The 6,779-nt window shown below is 43.2% G+C and overlaps 2 long non-coding RNA genes across 3 annotated transcripts; one reads left to right on the top strand and one right to left on the bottom strand.

The window, feature by feature from the left end:
* The first annotated feature begins 258 nt into the window (after nt 1-258).
* On the top strand, nt 259-3,914 carry LOC111929722 (uncharacterized). 2 transcript variants are annotated; one of them, XR_015287969.1, is made up of 3 exons: nt 259-506; nt 621-853; nt 1,613-3,914. It is a non-coding gene; the product is annotated as an uncharacterized LOC111929722 (long non-coding RNA). The 2 variants fall into 2 exon arrangements; XR_015287968.1 differs by having other exon boundaries at nt 296-506; nt 621-882.
* A 926-nt stretch (nt 3,915-4,840) lies between these two features.
* On the bottom strand, nt 4,841-6,136 carry LOC111929721 (uncharacterized). Its single transcript, XR_015287970.1, has 2 exons — nt 6,047-6,136; nt 4,841-4,940 (listed from the first exon to the last, which is right to left on the bottom strand). It is a non-coding gene; the product is annotated as an uncharacterized LOC111929721 (long non-coding RNA).
* Between the last annotated feature and the right edge of the window lie 643 nt (nt 6,137-6,779).

Genomic DNA, 6,779 nt, shown 5'->3' with positions numbered 1-6,779 from the left:
TGCTGCTTGAAGCAGCAATGTGAACCCCTCAGCACAAACATTTAGTGTTAAACTGAAAACCAGAAAGAGTTGGGCAAGCTTAGTACCAAACTGTTGTAAATCAGGCTCATAATCTGAGTAGATCTGGCACATAATTAATCTTTGGGGAGTCTCTAGGTAGCAACTTGCAGGTCGTTAGCCAGTAAACTCCCACAGGTCTCCCTGGGTTTGGGATTAAGCTCTGTGTGTGAATAATCATCTAATTAACCACCTCATGCAGGGGTTTCAGAGACCTTCAGTGGCTGCTCTTGGAAGAGGTGTAGGTTTTAGCACAGTTGTGTCGCAGCATGTTAGCAGGAGACAGGAGAAATTCAGAGGGGAGGTAGTTTTCATCTGAGGTGGTGCAGGAGGGTTTGAAGTTCTCATTTATTGCAGAAGCAAACACTTCTCAACCATGAAATGAACCCAGGCATGTTTTGCCTTGAGATGATTCCTGAAAATTGTAATACATTAGAGACTTTTTTGAGGTGAACTTCTATTAAACTTTATGACAAAGGCTGTCTCAGGCTGCCTGCTGTCTCACAGAGATCTATAACAATTCCTGATTCAAATTATCTGTATTTGGGAACCCTTTTTTCCAGAATCAATGCTGCCTTGTCAGGACCAGGTTCTGTGAGCTGAATGTGTGCTTCAGCCCCAGTTTTGAGTTTCCTTATCTCCTTGACAAGGAGAAGCAGCCTGTAGGAGGAGGGTGCCACGGTGGGTTTTCTGTGGAATCTGGGAATTCTGTGGAATCTGGGCTGTGAATTGCCACCCAAGCTCTTCAACTTGAACAACAGCTCATCTTCTCAAGGGCTGCTTTACCCTCACCCACGTAAGAGCTCTCCTGCTCACCACAGCTTGGTGAGGACCTGGGCTCTGCAATGGAATCTGTCATATGAAAAATGTCAGTTTCTCCACCTTTGCAGTGGGAAAGTCTCCATTAGCAATGTTCACCTGGAGCACAGTTCACCTCTGGGTGTGCTGCATTCTGCACTCAGGGAAACCTGTGTTCTCCTGGTAAACATCTAAGAGAGAGCTGGAGTTAAAGCTGTGGGAACCTTTCTGCTTTCAATTTTTGACTGCTGTCACAAGAAACAGGAAAAAGGCTGGGATGCAATTCCTTAAATACAAGTTTTCTCAGGTAAAGGTTCTAAAACACTGTTATGAAAGTTTGGAATTCTGAGACCTTTTCATACTTCAGCAAAGGGTCTTCTAAAATGTTTCCTGGAAGGACTCAGGCACAGTTTCTGTTCTTTCACCCTGCTGCAGCTTGCCATAGCATTTTTAATGCCCTTTTCCTATGATTTAAGTAAGAAGAAAATTAACATTGATATGCACAATAGGAGCAAATGTCTGTTTTAAAGGTACCATTCTCCACAGCAAGGCCATGGATTTAATAGGCTTTTACTGTATTATTGACAGCACAATGCTGTGGCATTGAACCACAACTATAGGGAACAATCCAATTATCGTTCAATTGAGCCAAAGCAATTAGTCAGCTTAGGCCAGGGGATAATGCAATCGGCTGAAAATGTTCAACAATCAGATTTGCAGAAAGCTGGAACTCACATTTTCTCTCTTTCTTTCTCAGCTGACTCAAGGATCTCCTCCTAACTAATGAACATGGGCAACAAATCAAAATATGGTGGAAACTTCAAAAGGTTTGTGGCCAAGGTAATGGAGGCTTTTAAACAGGCAGGGTTTTTTTGGAGATGCACAAACTCATGGTCCTCTCTGTACTTCATCCTCCTAAAGCACTGCAAAAAATAAAATCAAAATAGTCTTCAGACTTTGACACTTATTTTCCCTATTTAAATCTTAAAAAAAAATGGAGAAGCAATTATGAAAGGTTATTATAAAAGATATAAGGATATGAGGACCAAAACTGTTGTTTAAGTGGATGTGTAAATTTGGGATACTTGGGACTGGTTGAACAAAAAATTGTTTAATCAAAGCTTTTCCTATAAAATGTATACATTTATGGTAAGGTCACCAATATTTTCTGGAAAGGTTTTTCTCAAAATTATTATTTTTTTTTTGGATGTGGCACTGGTTTTGGTAAATATGTGGCCTGTGCTAAGGAAGAGATTAAAAGATTCAAGCTGCAGCATTATGTGAGTACCCTCTGTTCCTCCCTGTAACTTAAGGATCTTTTGAAGGTGGAATTAACATAACCAAATCATTAAAGACTCAAATACTTTCATCTCATGCTGAATGAGTAATTGGTACATTATGGGCCTGACTGCTGTTCCACAAGTATTATATTCCCTTTGACTTCTTTTGGGATTGTTAATACCCTGACTAATGGTATAAGGGATCCAAATGATCTTGTTTCTGGTTGAAAGAATTGGAAGGGTGTGCTTCATAGCTGTACAGTGTTTCTTTTGCCAACAAAACCTGAATTCAGATCAACTCTTCCTATCTGAGGGTAATCTGCTTAAATATGCTTGTTGTTCATCTGCTTTATTATCCTGCAATATGAAAAGTTCTCCTGTGTTTTGTTATGCAGAAGAGCTGACAAAACACATTTTGAATGCTTTGACTCTGGAGATCCTGGTCTAACACAAGTGGTCTTCAGGCATGAAAATCTCTGGGGCTTGATTCCATTACACTGAGAAAAGTTGGAAGAGAGCTTGATTTATCCAAAGGCCAAGGGTAATCTGGGTTTGAGCAGAACAGGCACAGAAGAGTTTGTAGCGTTATAGACATGATTCCTTCTGCACTCAGCCAAAGGAAAGACTGCCCTAAAACCAATGTGTTTTGAACTCAGACCACCACTTAATAGGGAGATTATGTTGTAGTAACCCAAAACTGCCATGGCCTCTGTGCTGGGGTTAGAAACAAAGGGCTGGATTTCTCTGAAACAAGTAAAAATGTAGAAATAATGCACTCATTGGGGTCTCTTGAAGGTTGATGTGAATCTAGGTCATGGCAGCTCTTTTGGAATTCAGTCTTTTGCCTGCATTTTTGAGTGAGGTGTTGTCTGGAGCACAAAGTGGGCAGAGATGGACAGGAAGCCTTCCTTGGAGCTGCCTTTTGTGCAACTCTTTAAAGTTAGCTCAGAAATCTCTCAAAGTCAGAGAGCTTGTCTGGATAAAGGCGAGTAGTTAGGGGTTTTCCTGTCTAATGAATAGACTGAAGGCACTGATGTGGAATGGAAGAGTTCAGGCTAAATTCCAGTCTAACATAGCGCTCGATGTGAAAATACTCCTGCATTAATAACAAAACAATGGGATTTACAGACTCTCATTTGCCTCAAGTGTTGATTAAAAAAGCCTAATAAGCCCTTATCTTGTGCCTTCACATCTCAATGGATTTATAAGATGGGGGAGTGGAAAAGAGACCTCGAGGTATCTTCCCCTTAACACCAGATTGCAACATCAGCTGGTTTGGATTATAGCATCTCTGCAGATGGATCTGGCTCTTGTGTGCTGTTGAAGGGGAGAAAACATCATTATCCTTGGAAATTCTGAGTGAATACAAAATCTTTAAGTGTGAAAAAGGATTTTTCTTGCTTCTTAGTTTATCTTGAGGCTGTTTCTGAGTTCTGCCCATTTGCCTTCATGCATTCCAAAGAATTTGTCTCCAGAGTTGAAAGCAACTGTTGTAATGCTAAGTTAGAAATATTTGGGGAAGACATTAAAATAGAATTTTAAAGGGTTTATGACATGCTGTGCCATTATCTACCGCTGTATAAAAGTTGAATAAAAAATCAACCAAATGAGCTGCACTATTCATGTAAAGCTTTCTAACCTATGAATAATGTGATCACCCCAGATACAGCATTGTAAAGGTTTTATCAGCATCATTGGAGTATTTTTATCTGTATTTGCATGTCTTAACAGGAAGTAAAGGTACTAAGGTTGTGGAATCAAACTTTCAGTGCTAAAGAACTTGGCTCTGGGTTCTGCCCTTTTTTTTTCCCTTCTCTCTTTTTTTTTTTTCCTGAATTTGATTGCCTGTGGTATGAAATGCTGAGTTTTCCTTTACCTAGAAAGCAAAAAGATCTGACATTACACTGAGTCCATATCTGTCTTCCTACATTGCATGGAGTTACCAAACACATGTGGTACCATAGAAGGATCTGCTCAAGGCAGTGCCCACCTGCCCAGACATCCCTCTCCTTCCCATTAGGCTGTGTGCTTCTTAAAGCCATCCTGCTCCTCATAATGAGAGAAAAAGGAGGATTTTATGGCTTGGCTGGAGGGTGCCTTGATAGCACAAAGTCTCCATCTGCCTGGTGAGCTCCTGTCTGATGCTGTGCAAACCCAGCTCTTGCCAAGTAGCCACCAGCTGTCCTCAGCTTTCAGGACCACTGAGAGAGCTGCAGTGTGGGAGGGTGTTTGACAGCTTTATCTTGTTAGGAGAGAGAACTCTACTACTTTCCCTGCTTACCCTGCTTATGCTGTTCTGAAGCTCCTGTTGCTGCTCAGCTCTTTAGTTACAGTAAGAGGCAGTGGGGAGAGCCTGGAGAGGGACTTTTGACACAGGCATGTGGTGAGAGGCATTGTGGCATGAGTGGGTAGATTAATAGGAGATCTTAAGTAGAAATTCTTGACTGTGAGGGTGGTGAGGCACAGGTTGACCAGAGGAGCTGTGGATGCCCCATCCATGGAAATGCTCAAGTCCTGTCTAAATGTGGCTTGGGCAACCTGGTCTGGTGGAAGGACACTTTGCCCATGGCAGGGGGCTTGGAAATAAATGGTGTTTAATGTCCATTCTAACTCAAACAGTCTTATCATTCTATAACAGGATTGAACATAGAGGGGTAGGAGAAAGGACAGACTTTATTTCCAGAAAAGATGGTAAAAATGCTATATTGAATTAAAATTGTATTTTGTTACATTTTCCCAGTAGATCCAAGTCTCTGTTCAGGTAGAATTTGCACAGTTCCTTTCCTGTGGTCTTCTGAAGCATATCTGGAGTCAGACAACAGTTGCAATAGGGGTTTGGCAATAATAAAGTTGTGAGGAGTGTGTGAAAACCTCTCCCTCTGCTGCACTTTGATCTCCACCCTTTAGACAAGACTCTGTGTGATACAATGGGCTCACACTCAGTAGTGCTCATTTAACTAAGTGGAAAGGAGCAGGGCCATGGATCATATTGATGTGTAGCTGAGTTTTTTACTCAGCCTCTGGACAAAACCACTGCTGCTTATTCACCTTTGTGATTGATCACTGCTGTGTGATGCTCTTTCATGTTGTGAGTCACTCATGAGACAGGACAGCCCTTCTCTGGCTACCAAACACCTCCCAGAGGTTGCTAATTGAGTGACTCAGGGTGCCACTTTTAATGGCAGCACTCTCGTGGTCGTTTATCCAGGTTTCACTCTGAATGGGGTTACTGGAGCATTTGGTTAAGGCAAGAGGCTCCCTAAAGGCATGACTCACCAAGATGGTCTGGTAACCCAACCAGGAACATTTCTAAATGAAAGGATTCCTCTTCTTAATCCTGAGGGCTGTATTGTTTTCTCTTGGGTTGCCTCCTGCTTTGTCACACCTGCCCAGGTGTGTTATGTGAGAACCCAAGGTGTGCTGGGGCTGTGCACATCTCCAGGGTGGGCAGAGCTCTGCAGACCTTGGAGCACTGGAGCCAGCCCAGCTCTGCTGTCCAGCATGAGATTGGTATGTCTCATGTCCTGGGGCCTTTTGTGCACATGAGCATGGAGGTATGAGAAGGTGGCTTTCAGAAAAGGGGCAGAAAACATCTTTTAGATGTAGCTATTGTTTGATGTAGTCCAGCTGGGCACAGAAAGCTGTTTTCTTCCATGGCTATGATACTGCTCTGTGATCTTGTACTTGAGAGCTACTTTATGATGATTGCTGGGGGTGTCTCAGCCCTTGGAGCAGCCTAGTGTGCAGAGCCCAGAGGAGTTAGGAGACAGCTGTGTATCTGGTGCAGAGCTTGGGGCTAAGCAAGGGAACAACTGAGGCCTGGAGGCAGCAGAAGTCAGGGCATTTCACTGCTGCTGTTGATATAATCCTGCTGGTGCACCTGCAAGCTGACACTAAGCAGCATTTCTTACCCCATGTGGTAGAGAGAGGCCTTTGATGTCTCAGTGATCTCTCTTCAGGAGCAGGAAATGCTGTTTATTCCTCTCTTCCTCATCCCTGCCTCACATAAGTGTGATTCCTTAGAGATGCTCAAGTCCCAAACACTATGTGGGGAAAAGTTGAGAGCTGTATGGAAGTGGATTGTGAGGACACAGAAGAAAAGATCTTCTCTGCAGTGTCTGTGCTGTCACTGCATCTCCTGGGGATTCCCTTTCCCATCCACAGTTCACTAAATTTATGCCATCTGCTCAGGGATGTTCTTGGGAAGCGTTTAGTGCCCAAGGCTGTTCTGTGCTCCCCCAGCACAGTGGGAGTCAGTATCTTCAGTTGTATTGCTTGGGTGAGAAATTGCTGAAGGCAAGAATCTGCACCAATTACCAGCAATAAATGCTGAGGAGTGGAGGCTGGGGAAGATGTCAGATTGCTTAAGTCTCTTCCAGCACAGTTGTGTTGGACGTGCATTTTCTGAGAGCTGCAAAACCTCGGTCAGCACTTCTGAGGTGATTGACTGTTGTTTGCCACCCTGGCTTCAGCTTGACATCAGACAGTGAAATGGAGTTATTCCAGGCCTTTCTCCATGGCCTGGCATTTTGACTCCTAGACACCTTGAACTCTAGGGGACATCTGTGCTCAGAGACCAGGTCTGAGCAAAGAAACCACTCTGGGCCTGAAGATGAAGAGACCTCTTGCACAACTAGGAAGGAT

The sequence above is a fragment of the Cyanistes caeruleus genome, chromosome 6 (assembly GCF_971803275.1).
Source record: "Cyanistes caeruleus chromosome 6, bCyaCae1.hap1.1, whole genome shotgun sequence".
NCBI classification, from domain to species: Eukaryota; Metazoa; Chordata; class Aves; order Passeriformes; family Paridae; genus Cyanistes; species Cyanistes caeruleus.
This window is presented reverse-complemented; position numbering and strand designations above follow the sequence as displayed.